The sequence below is a fragment of the Salvelinus sp. IW2-2015 genome, linkage group LG32 (assembly GCF_002910315.2).
Source record: "Salvelinus sp. IW2-2015 linkage group LG32, ASM291031v2, whole genome shotgun sequence".
Taxonomy (NCBI): Eukaryota; Metazoa; Chordata; class Actinopteri; order Salmoniformes; family Salmonidae; genus Salvelinus; species Salvelinus sp. IW2-2015.
In genome coordinates, this window is record NC_036871.1 from 237,765 (window position 1) to 251,689 (window position 13,925).

Consider the following 13,925-nt stretch of genomic DNA (forward strand, 5'->3'; position numbering starts at 1 on the left):
TTGCCCAGCGTCCTCCGGGTTAGGGGAGGGTTTGGCCGGCCGGGATGTCCTTGTCCCATTGCGCTGTAGCTACTCCTGTGGCGGGCCAGGCGCATGCATGCTGACACGGTCACCAGGTGTACGGTGTTTCCTCCTACACATTGGTGCTCTCGACCTTCGCCTCTGCCGAGGCCGTACGGGAGTTGCAGCGATGGGACAAGACAATTGGATATGACGAAAAGGGGGTAAAAAATAAATAGATGAATCAAATGATTTTAAAAAGTTGTGAATGGGTATAATTTGTATAGATAAAACGTATAATAGTATTATTTAAAATTTCATCGAGCCGCTTCTGGGGGGATTCTGGTAAGATGCCGGCAAAGTCGGCTGAATTCCGGTAGGCGGAAACGGCCTGATGTACTTGGGCCGATTCTGGGCAGTCCGACACCCGATTCCGGGCCGATTCAATCAGTTCCGGCCCCCCGGAAGAGGGCTGCTTCTGGGCCGATTCCTCATTGCATGCTGGGTAGGTCAGCAGTTTACACAAATGACGTCAGTCTTATATGAAAAACCTTCCTTGGCAAAAAAAATTAGCTAGCTCGCTTTCCTTGCTTGTTGGTTAGCGACCTAGCCAACGTTAGCTCTCGTATGACTGGTATAACATTACAGTAGATAGGTAGCTATCTACAGCTACAAAACCACATTCATTGGCTTATCAAATCGGAAACAGCTCACTGATAACAACCAACCCATTTTTTCATGTTAGACAATTATCTGTATGCATTTATTGATTAACCTCAGCTTGAATACCAATATATCTACAGTTGCCTAGGTTTGTTCTCAACCACTTATTATGCTTGGTACAGCCGGCCAGCTGTGTTATTGAGTTGCTGAGTAACCCAGTTGCTGTGCCCGGTTTTAGATAGAACTGAGATTGGGTTGAAAAATATGTTAGCATTGTTAAAAATGCTACAAAAAGTTAGCACCTCCTTGTTTTTCTATTGACACGTGAGAGTGATAAATTATACATTTAATCAGAACTGTTGCACAAACATAGTCAGTCCGAAAGTCTAATGGGGCAAGTCTAATGGTCACTTTATGGACGCTGTATTCTCGTTCTTATCCGACGCCAAGATCTTGAGCTAATCTGGTCGTGCCAGAAGACACCGACCCTACCATTACGCTTGTTTACACTGAGATGCCCTGGGGTCGGAACACAATCTTGGTTACATTAAGACACTGTGGACCCTGCGTGAGATATTCGTCAGAAAATGTACCTCAATGCAAGGATGGGACTTGCCACTGTACTCCAAATTTYACCTTTATCCACACTCCTCCATAAATATTATATTTTTTTCCTAATGCTAATGACCCTGTTAAAAATCCGGTATGTGGTTTTCGGTAAGGGCTGAACGGATCATGACGAGAGGCGGGGGAGTGTTGTGTACCTCCGATCAGGTTAATTTACGAAGTTTCAACATTGGTGTAATATTGGCTTAGAAAAACTTTAGGGAGATTTTTTATTTAACATGGAGTTTAAACCAATCCCATATTATAGTGGCGCCTATAATATCGCATAACACTTCACTGTCTGTCAGATAATACAGCAAATAAGAATGAGTTTATTGATTAACGATGTACAGTACCAGCTCTGCATTGTGCCTTYAAATCATTTCTGGCTAATAAAGAAGTAAGTACCTTCCTGAAATATATGTCCATTAAAATGGGCAAACAGTTTTTTTAAATTTTTTATATATACTCATTCAAGCAAGAATTTTTCTAGGACTGTCTGTGAGTGTTCTGAGTGGGAGGGGAAAACTGAAAACTAGCTGTTATTGGCAGAGAGGTTTGGAACTGTGTGTTATTCGATAACCATGGAAAGCCGAAACTGCTGCCCATGCAAACCTGCTGATTAGAAGGCCCGGTATGAATTGTATTTTAAACCAGCAACTATCATGAATAACACTGTCAATTTTATTTTACACTTTTACAATGTTAGTTTCATCAGCTGTTGGTACAATATGATACAAAACACTGGAAAAACATCCCTCACTATTTGCMAAATTTGAGTGTCCATTTTGCAAATGTAATTACTACGTTTGTAGACAATGTTATTGAAACAGCTCCTGAATTGGATTATCTTTTTGAGTTACATTGTGAATCTTGTTCATTACGTCGGCAGAAAGACCATTCATCCAATTCAGATTTGAGTAACCACAGCAAGTCCTGGAACAGCTTTGGGATTCACCCATTCACCAAATAGTGCTTGTATGCTTACAATCAAGGAGAGGATGGATTTAATGGATCTACAATAAATTCCACAAACTATTTCTCACAAATCATATTTTAGCAACTGTTACTTCTGACAAGCTAACTAAATTAAATGTAATAACTGATGTGAGCACATCTTTGTCAAATTCAAGACGATTGAATTCAGTAAAAATTTCTGTTGGTATTAATATCACTCCATAGTCTTCAAATCAAAATTAGATCAAATTGTATTTGTCACATGCGCCAAATACAACAGTGCTTACTTACAGGCAGCAGCGAAAAGATGGGGGACAATGCAAATAGTCCAGGTAGCCAATTAATTAGCTGTTCGGGAGTCTTATGGCTTGGGGCTAGAAGCTGTTAAGAAGCCTTATGGACCTAGACTTGGCAGTCCAGTGCCGCTTGCCGTGCGGTAGCAGAAAGAACAGTATGACTAGGGTGGCTGGAGTTCTTGACAATTTTTATGGCCTTCTTCTGACACCGCCTGGTATAGATGTCCTGGATGGCAGGAAGCTTGGCCCCAGTGATGTACTGGGCCGTACACACTACCCTCTGTAGTGCCTTGCGGTCAGAGGACGAGCAGTTGCTATACCAGACGGTGATGCAACCAGTCAGGATGCTCTCGAAGGTGCAGCTGTAGAACTTTGTGAGGATCTGAGGACCCATGCCAAATATTTTGTGTCCTGAGGCATTGCCGTGGCCTTTTCACAACTGTCTTGGTGTGTTTGGACCATGATAGTTTGTTGGTGATGTGGACACCAAGGAACTTGAAGCTCTCAACCTGCTTCACAACAGTCCCGTCGATGAGGATGGGGGCGTGCTCGGTCCTCCTTTTCCTATAGTCCACAATCATGTCCTTTGTCTTGATTACGTTGAGCGATAGGTTGTTATCCTTGCACCACACTGCCAGATCTCTGACCTCCCTATAGGCTGTCTCATCGTTGTCTGTGATCAGGCCTACCATTGTTGTCGTCGGCAAACTTAATGATGGTGTTGGAGTCGTCCTTGTTCATGCAGTCATGGGTGAACAGGAAGTACAGGAGGGGACTGAGCAAGCACCCCTGAGGGGCCCCCGTGTTAAGGATCAGATTGGCAGATGTGTTGTTACTTACCCTTTCTACCTGGGGGTGGCCCGTCAGGAAGTCCAGGATCCAGTTGCAGAGAGAGGTGTTTAGTCCCAGGGTCCTTAGCTTAGTGATGAGCTTCGAAGGCACTATGGTGTTGAACGCTGAGCTGTAGTCAATGAATAGCATTGTCACGTAGGTGTTCCTTTTGTCCAGGTGGGAAAGGGCAGTGTGGAGTGCAATAGAGATTGCATCATCTGTGAATCTGTTGGAGCRGTATGCAAATTGGAGTGGGTCTAGGGTTTCTGGGATAATGGTGTTGTGAGCCATGACCAGCCTTTCAAAGCACTTCATGGTAGGCTCGTGTCACTGGGCAGCTCGCGGCTGTGCTTCCCTTTTTAGTCCGTAATAGTTTGCAAGCCCTGCCACAWCCGACGAGCGTTGAAGCCGATGTAGTACGATTCAATCTTAGTCCTGTATTGACGGTTTGATAGTTTGTCGGAGGGCAAAGCGGGATTTCTTATCAGCTCCCGGGTTAAAGTCCTACTTCTTGAAAGCGGCACCTCTACCCTTTAGCTCAGTGCGGGTGTTGCCTGTAATCCATGGCTTCTGGTTGGGGTATGTACGTATGGTCACATTGGGGGCGACGTCATCGTTGCACTTATTGATGTGATGTACTCCTCAATGCCATCAGAAGAATCCCAGAACATATTCCAGTCTATGCTAGCAAAACAGTCCTGTAGCTTAGCATCTGCGTCATCTGACCACTTCCTTATTGAGTGAGTCACTGGTACTTCCTGCTTTAGTTTTTGCCGGTAAGCAGGAATCAGGAGGATAGAGTTATGGTCAGATTTGCCAAATTGAAGGCAAGGGAGAGCTTTGTACACATCTCTGTGTGTGGAGTAAAGGTGGTCTAGAGTTTTCTTTTCCTCTGGTTGCACATTTAACATGCTGATAGAAATTAGGTAAAATTGATTTGTTTCCCTGCATTAAAATTCCTGGCCACTTGGAGCACCGCCTCTGGATGAGCATTTTCTTGTTTGCTTACGGCCTAAAACGGCTTGTTGAGTGCGGTCTTCGGTCTTAGTGCCCCTAAGGCAGACTTTTCATTTTTAAGATCATTGATTAGACTCTGGCATCATCATTTGATACATACATAACGGAATGATTTATTTGATATTGATAATATTGCAAAATCATTTCACAATGCTAGCTGATAACAGCAGTCATGGATTTAGATTTGCTCTGCAGTTTACTGTTAACACCGTCAGAAAGTATTCCTTCCCCATGACTTATTCCACATGTTGTTGTGTCACAGCCTGAATTCAAAATATATTAAATATAATATTTTTCTCACCCATCTACACACAATACCCCATAATGACAAARTGAAAACATGTTTTTAGAAATTCTTGCACGTTTGTTGAAAAGGAAATATCTAATTTACTTTAGTATTGAGTTAATGGTAAAATTAACTTTGGCAGCGATAACGGCTGTGAATCTTTCTGGGTAAGTCTCTAAGAGCTTTGCACACCTGGACTGTACAATATTTACCCACATATATTATTTTCAAAATTCTTCAAGCTTTGTCAAATTGGTTGTTGACCATTGCTAGACAACCATTTTCAAGTCTTGCCATAGATTTTTACGTTATTGTCCTGCTGAAAGGTGAATTCATCCCCCAGTGTGTGGTGGAAAGCATACAACCAGGGTTTCCTCTAGGATTTTGCCTGTGCTTAGCTCTATTCTGTTTATTGTTTTATCCTGAAGAACTCCTCAGTYCTTAAAGAKTACAAGCATACCCATAACATGATGCAGCCACCACTATGCTTGAACATTTGGACAGTGGTACTCAGTAGTGTTGTATTGGATTAGTCTAAAACATAACACTTTGTATTTAGGACAACAAGTGAATTGCTTTGCCACATTTTTTGCAGTATTACTTTAGTGCCTTGTTGCAGACAGGATGCATGTTTTGGAATATTTTTATTCTGTACAAGCTTCCTTCTCATTCTGTGAATTAGGTTAGTATTGTGGAGTAACTACAGTGTTGTTGATCCATCTTCAGTTTTCTCCAATCACAGCCATGAATCTCTAACTGTTTTAAAGTCACATTTGGCCTCATGGTGAAGTCCCAGAGCGGTTTCCTTCCTCTCCGGCAACTGAGTTAGGAAGAAGGCCTGTATCTTTGTAGTGACTGGGTGTATTGATACACCATCCAAAGTGTAATTGTAAYGGGTGCTTTCCTCCTCTTCGTCTGAAGAGGAGGAGTAGGGATTGGACCAAAGCGCAGCGTGAAATGTAGACATAATGAATTTATTAAAGTAAAGACGAAAAAACACGAAAACACTTTAACAAACTACAAAACAACAAACGACGCAGACCGACCTGAACATAAGAACTTACATATACACRAAGAACGCACGAACAGGTACAGACTACAAACAAACCGAAACAGTCCCGTGTGGCACGACAAACACAGACACGGAAGACAATCACCCACAAACAAACAGTGAGAACATCCTACCTTAATATGGTTCTCAATCAGAGGAAATGAATTACACCTGCCTCTAATTGAGAACCATATCAGGTAACCCATTAACCAACATAGATACACATAACATAGAATGCCCACCCCAACTCACGCCCTGACCGACTAAACACATACAAAAACAACAGAAAACAGGTCAGGAACGTGACAGTAATTAATAACTTCACCATGCTCAAAGGGATATTCAATGTATTTTTTTTAATGATCTACCAATAAGTGCCCTTGCGAGGCATTTGAAAACCTCCTTGGTCTTTGTGGTTGAATCTGTGTTTGAAATGTACTGCTCGCCTGAGGGACCTTACAATTATCTGTATGTGTGGGGTAGAGAGATTAGGTAGTCATAAAAAAAWAWATGTTACTCCTGAACTTATTTAGACTTRCCATAACAAAGGATTTGAATACTTATTGAATCAAGACATGTAGGGGACATACTTGCAAACATTAGAGCATGTTCAAGTTTTAATTTAAGGGCTCTATTCAATCTGTAACAGATTCCACAATATAAATGTAAAAGTAATTTCCGATTGAGCCGACATAAGCAGAAATGCAGTCTCGCTAAAATGGGAATATTGCCTTTAAATTTCAATCACGCTGTAAAGCTGAATTTCTGTGATGCGGATTGAATAGAACCCTAAGTTTAAGCATCAGCCAATTAAAATCATTGACATGGTTGCACTTGATCAAACACTAAATGTTAGCTGTCTCATCCAGATAACCTGGYCCTATACTAACATGAGYMGGTGCCAGTGATTATTTCCTGTAACAAATTTTGCATCAGCCTATCAAATATATTACACTCTTTCTCCATCAACCAATGGCATTTCTTAAAATAGGTMAACTTGGCCACCAGAGGGTGTCGTGGAAATTCAGTACTGAGAGAGACTTGGTCTTGGTCATTTCTTCAAACAATCATCTTTATTTAATATCGATTAATTATTGCAATAATGAGACCGTCAACCCACCAGCCTCGACTGACTGTTAGGCTGAGAGTCTAGCCTTTACAGACGATGCACCTTTTTATATAGCTGATACCAAGATTGCTTAGTCAGTCACTTCTAACCTTCCCATAAGCCACCTTGGTTATCTACACAGTATGGTATTTTACTTAGTTTTCCAGATGCCAGGAAGATGAGACAATGAGGCATTGTTCTTAACTCTTCCAGGCTCTCTCTATCTCCAGTCACACACACCACATCTTGTCTATAGAATGCTAGCTTTTAGGTTTTTATCACCAACACAAATCAATTGTCAGCTTCAAGCTAACTCTAGTAGAATCCATGTCCTCAACATCCAGACTAGCTGCAGGGTGCTWGAGTGGAGACCATAAAACACAGCATTAGCAGGACAGCGATATCTTACTGTTTGTTAAGTAAATAATTGTTACATAGCCAAGAAATAAGGTGAATACATAATTTTTCCCTCACAAGGGATATTTTAAACCTCTATTTTCAAGGTTTACATTTGTTCCACTCACTTGGTCTGTCTCAAGTGTAGAGTGCCATATTGCATGATGTGATGCATCCTTGACTAAGCAACTAGCTAACATCATACAAAATTGAAAAAGACACGTTTTCGCATATAAGACAGAATCCCACGTTTTAGCTCATCCGTTTCACATCCTTGTGCTTTTACGGAAAAAAGACAAAAGGTCTATAYATACACTACCGTTCAAAAGTTTGGGGGCACTTACAAATGTTTTTGAAAGAAAATCACATTTTTTTGTTCATTAAAAATAACATCAACTTGGTCAGAAATACAGTGTAAACATTGTTAATGTTGTAAATGACTATTGTAGCTGGAAACAGCTGATTTTGGATGGAATATCTACATAGGCATACAGAGGCCCATTATCAGCAACCATCACTCCTGTGTTCCAATGGCACTTTGTGTTAACTAATCCATGTTGATCATTTTAAAAGGCTAATTGATCATTAGAAAACCGTTTTGCAATTATGTTAGCACAGCTGAAAACTGTTGTTCTGATTAAAGAAGCAATAAAACTGGCCTTCTTTAGACTAGTTGAGCATCAGCATTTGTGGGTTCGATTACAGGCTCAAAATGGCCAGAAACAAAGACATTTCTTCTGAAACTCGTCAGTCTATTGTTGTTCTGAGAAATGAAGGATATTCCATGCGAGAAATTGCCAAGAAACTGAAGATCTCGTACAACGCTGTGTACTTCTCCCTTCACAGAACAGCACAAACTGGCTCTAATCAGAATAGAAAGAGGAATGGGAGGCCCCGGTGCACAACTGAGCAAGAGGACAAGTACATTAGTGTCTAGTTTAAGAAACAGACGCCTCACAAGTCCTCAACTGGCAGCTTCATTAAATAGTTCCCGCAAAACACCAGTCTCAACATCAACAGTGAAGAGGCGACTCTGGGATGCTCAAAAAAAGTATTTGACACCTTTCAGTTTTCTCAATGATATTCAAAATCAGCATTGAAAAAAGACGCACGTTTAAAGAGCAACTGCTTTTAAAAAGCAAACAATCCCTTTGAAAACGGCCTGTGTGGCAAAGATTYAAGCCAGAAAAAGGTATTGTGTCAAAATTGACTACAACTTGTAGGATAATTTTGRTCATGAAGTCAGTCTTGTCTAATATTAAGGTTGGGTTTTGATTTGACGATGTCCATTTGCCCACTAACATGGTGTGAACAGCTGTGGTGATTTCTCTATCCAATAGCATAGACAGTGAGACAGACCTGCCCAGCAGCTCTTTGTTTATGTAAGACAACACGTTGTGCAGTCTTTTACTTGAGAAATACTGCAGCAAACACTGTAGTTCGGTGTAAAATTGCACAACTAAAACATCCTCGGCAAAAACGTCTAMATTAATTACAGACGTCTTTTAGATTCATTCTGATTTTTTTTATGATGTGATATGGGCTTCCGCGTCTACAGTGGCTCATGGGGGACAAGCATATTTAACCAAATGCGGAATCAGTCAGGAAACACCTCCAAGACTGAAATCTGATGAGCAACAGAAAAACATGTGCCAATCGGCGTATTCAGTGGCCATTTTAAGTTTGTTCCACCAGAGCGAGTCTGACTACAAGTCAGAGCAGGGCCTTCGCCAGAACGAATCAGTTGGATGGGCCTTTGATTTCCCCTAGGTGAGCACCTATTCACAATTTTTGTAAATTGGTGTAATAACGTTTTCGTTTCTCCAAATCATTGTCACGTGGTTAATCATAATCTGATGTAAAATTATTAAAATYGAAAAGTTTAAATTCAACTGAGGCGAGAGCACCAGCCTCAATATGGACACATTGATACACAGTGATCCATTGGCGGCTAAAGGAATGAGAGCGTTGAACTCATAGTTTATGGCAATGCAGTTTATGGCAATGCAGCAGTAGGCCTAACTTCAAGCGTCAACTAAGTAAAATAGATAGGCCTAAAGTCGACAAATAAAAGCAGTAAAAAATATCTGGTTCTTTCAATCACATTCATCTCTCAACTCCGCCTGTCTGCCTCCTTTTCTAAGTCTTGACTTGAGCTATTATAGTGAAGTACAACATTGTATCAAATCATCACCGAGTCCGGCCAGTCGCTAGCGAACTTTCAATATTGTATCAACTAGCCTCAGAGACTCCCGCGCCAGTGAACTCAGGACAGACAGCTGTTTTTTAAATGTTGTTTCCACTGGATGCATGGGATCATCAGATAAGGAAACGTTGCTCTTTCACACCGAGGCTTGGTGAATATCRAGGCCGAGAGTGTTGGAAAGATTTTTAAATAGCGAGAGACTATCATGCGCAATGGATGTTAAAAAAAAACTGTTGACTTACTGTGTGAGGTGAAGAAAAAATGACAAACTCAGCTTACATTATTAGTGGTGTTCGTGGTGAATTAAGACAATCAGACATTGYCAAATGGGCACTTTCCTACATATGCATGCATTCGGGAGACGCACCATATCTAAGCCACACTCCCCTCCCCTACTTCTTGATGCAACATTTAAAATTATACTCAAGACACATTATCTTCACACATTTTAGACGCTTTTCACTGACAGCCGCAACTCAATCAGCTACACCTATTGCCACGCGCACTACCATAATTGTGGGCTTCCCAAATAGGCATAGGGTTGTGATTTGAAACAATCCACAGCTATTTTTCAAATAATCTAATGATCCTCAGTGGCTAATTTATGTTCCATGATAATGTTTTTTGTTGTTGACAGGAGTAATTATATCATTTTGGCAAAACATCATTTTACTTTAGGGCAATCCAGCATCCTAACAGTGCTCTRTGTACCCGCCAACTTTCCAATTCGCAAGAGGCTGAACCCAGAGATCTGTATATAATGATGAGCYGCTCATGACTCTGCCCTAACAATGGGAGACTTTGTCCCAAAGGCGGTAAGGTAGGCGACAAGCTTARGTCTGCATATTATGCCCATAGAARCRTATTGGGCAATTTGGGCTTATTCTGGACAGATTTTGGCGAGAGTGAGCCCTCTCGCGTAACCTCTTCCTCTGCTGAAACCATTTTACCAGAGAAAGCATCCGGTCGAGCGACACAGCACCCCCTCTATATGTAGCCCATGTCAGAAATGGTATCATACTATTTTGGTCCAGACAGCATCAGATACTTTTTACCATGTAGTGTATGTGGACACMTGCTCATTGAACATCTCGTTCCTAAATCATTGGCAATAATATGGAGTTGGTCCCATCTTTGCTGCTACAACAGCCTCCACTCTTCTGGGAAGGTTTTCCACAAGCTGTTTGAACATTGCTGCAGGGACTTGCTTCCATTCAGCCAGAAGAGCATTAGAGGTCGGGCACTGATGTTGGGAGATTAGGCCTGGCTCACAGTCGGCGTTCCAATTCATCCCAAAGGTGTTCGATGGTGTTGAGGTCTGGGCTCTGTGCAAGTTTTTCCACACCGATCTCGACAAACCATTTCTGTATGGACCTCGCTTTGTGGATGGGGGCATTGTCATGCTGAAAGAGGAATGCTAGAATGTCATTGTATGCTGTAGCGTTAAGATTTCCCTGCACTGGWACTAAGGAGCCTAGCCCGAACCATGAAAAACAGGCCATTATTCCTCTTCCACCAAACTTTACAGTTGGCACTATGCATTGGGGCAGGTAGCSYYMWYCYKGSMWYCYYCMAAMCCMRRWTTKKYYKKTKGRMYKSCAGATGGTGAAGCAGGATTCATCACTCCAGAGAACGTGTGTCCACTGCTCTAGAATCCAATGACAGCGAGCTTTACACCACTCCAATTGACGCTTGGCATTACGCATTGTGATCTTAGGCTGGTGTACGGCCATGGAAATGAAACCCATTTCACGAAACTCCCGTCGAACAATTCTTGTGCTGACGTTGCTTCCAGAAGCAGTTTGGAACTCAGGGCCATTCTACTGCCATTCTACGGGCCATTCTACTGCCAATGTTTGTCTATGGATATTTTTGGGATGTGTGCACAATTTTATAGCAACAGGTGTGGCTGAAATAGCCTAATCTACTTTGAAGGTGTCCACATACYTTTGTCCATGTAGTGTACATACTCTACACATTGAGACAGAGTAGCGCTGTTTCRCTCGCTCTGATTCTTTAACATATTGATGGTCTTTCTCTCAGTGCGCATTCGGTCAAATAAATCAATATTTCCATGTTTATTTGGATGGGCAAGGAGGTGTGGTAGGATGGGCCAGGCCACCTAAGGCCCGCCTATAATGCCGTCCCAGTGTCATAGACTACTATGATGACACACCACATGCGTTTGATGGATCGCGGGAAAAATGAAGGAATAGGCTTTTGTAGGCTACAGKTCAAGGGATGTCTACGGGTGATATGGACATGACTTATTATTGATATCTACATAGAGCAGCAGTGTGAGTCTCTCATTTTGCTGTTTGTGCCTTATTGTGGTTGTTTGGGATGGCTGTTCACAAAATGGCCGTGTATTTTAACCCAAATGAATTGAAGAAGTTTAAGCTGCATATCAATCATTGTTTTTGCGACCCCTGGACAGCCAGTGAAAAGTGCGCTCTTGCAACAGCTGTGTAGTACGGATCCCAACCTATGGAAGAACAGTTTGAGGGAGTTAACCCATTCTAAGCTCCTCCGTGGTATTGTGGTCCATACTGTCAAAAACAAGTTTCATTTATGAAGACGCTTTTATTGGCAAATCTAATAATATATTTTTTTTATCCATAAGGCCTAAATTCGCACACTTTTGATAGACTTAACACCTGCAAATTATCGAGATATCAAAATGTCACCAACAAATAAATGTAAACAATGAGCCTATTCTGATAGCAAATGCAACATATGGCATTCATTTTTCACATGCAAATAACACTAAGGTCGTGCTCAAAGCATGCCATTCCATGAGCAGCATTTATTTTTCCTCTTGAAGCCACGAGCCCAATCAGTCCTCCATGACAACAAAACAAACAGAGTAGGCTGATATTTAATTAGTTTTGACGTTATGCTCAGTGCATTCTGAAAGTATTCAGACCCCTTGACTTTTTCCACATTTTGTTACATTACAGCCTTACTTCTAAAATGGATTAAATGTTTTTTCCCCCTAATCAATCTATACACAATATCCCATAATGAAAATGCAAAGTTTTTACATTTTTGCAAATTGATTAGAAATAAAAACTGGAAATATCACATTTACATAAGTATTCAGAACCTTTACTCAGTAGTGCCTTTGGCAGTGATTACAACCTCGAGTCTTGGGTATGATGCTGTAAGCTTGACACACCTGTATTTTGGGAGTTTCTCACATACTTCTCTGTAAATCCTCTCAAGCGCTGTCAGGTTGGATGGGGAGTGTCGCTGCACAGCTATTTTCAGGTCTCTCCAGAGTTCGATCAAGTTCAAGCCACTCCTGCGTTGTCTTGGCTGTGTGCTTACGGTCATTGTCCTGTTGGATGGTGAACCATCGCCCCAGTCTGAGGTCCTGAGCGCTTTGGAGCAGGTTTTCATCAAGGATCTCTCTGTACTTTGCTCCGTTCATCATTCCCTCGATCCTGACTAGTCTCCCAGTCCCTGCCGCTGAAAACAGCATGATGCTGCCACCACCATGCTTCACCGTAGGATGGCACCAGATTTCCTCCAGACGTGACGCTTGGCATTCAGGCCAAAGAGTTCAATCATGGTTTCATCAGACCATAGAATGTAGTTTATCATGGTCTGAGAGTCTTTAGGTGCCTTATGGCAAACTCCAAGCGGGCTGTCATGGGCCTATTACTGAGGAGTGGCTTCTGTCTGGCCACTCTCCCATAAAGGCCTGATTGGTGGAATGCTTTAAAGATGGTTGTCCTTCTGGAAGGTTCTCCCATCTCCACAGGGGAAATCTGAAGCATGGGTTTTTGGTCACCTCCCTGACCAAGGCCCTTCTCCCCCGATTGCTCAGTTTGGTCAAATAATGTCCAATCAACTGAATTTACCACCGGTGGACTCCAATCAAGTTGTAGAAACATCTCAAGTATGAGAAATGGAAACCGGATGCACCCAAGCTCAATTTCAAGTCTCATAGCAAAGGGTCTGAAAMCGTATGTATTAAAAGGTATTTCAGATGGATTTTTTTTTATACATATACATACTTTTTCAAATACGTTGTATATTTCCAAGTCTTATTCTTGAAAATAAAGGGGTATTAAATGATTTGGATTGGAAATCTGACAGACTTAGTTTTTTTAATGTAAAGACATAACCTAAATCTGTATTAAAGTAGAAAGCAATGGGTTAGAAGAAGCCTATATAACCAACGCATAAAGTAAAATGCAACATCCATTTATGGTTAACTATGTAAACTCTAACATTGATTTATCCTGCAATAGCAATAGATATGGTCGAATGCCTCCTAAGGGGAAAGTAATCCGAAAGTAAAAACGTTACGGAGTTTGGGTAATCCAAATGTTACTGATTACAATTTGACAGGTAACTAGTAACAAGTTACATTTAGAAAGTAACCTACCCAACCCTGTGCACGCATAATGTTTTGCAACAGAACATTTTTGCAATGGAAACGACTGTTTCTTATTGGACACCTTCAGTTAAGTCCCTTACCCGTTTCAAGCTGTTTTTTT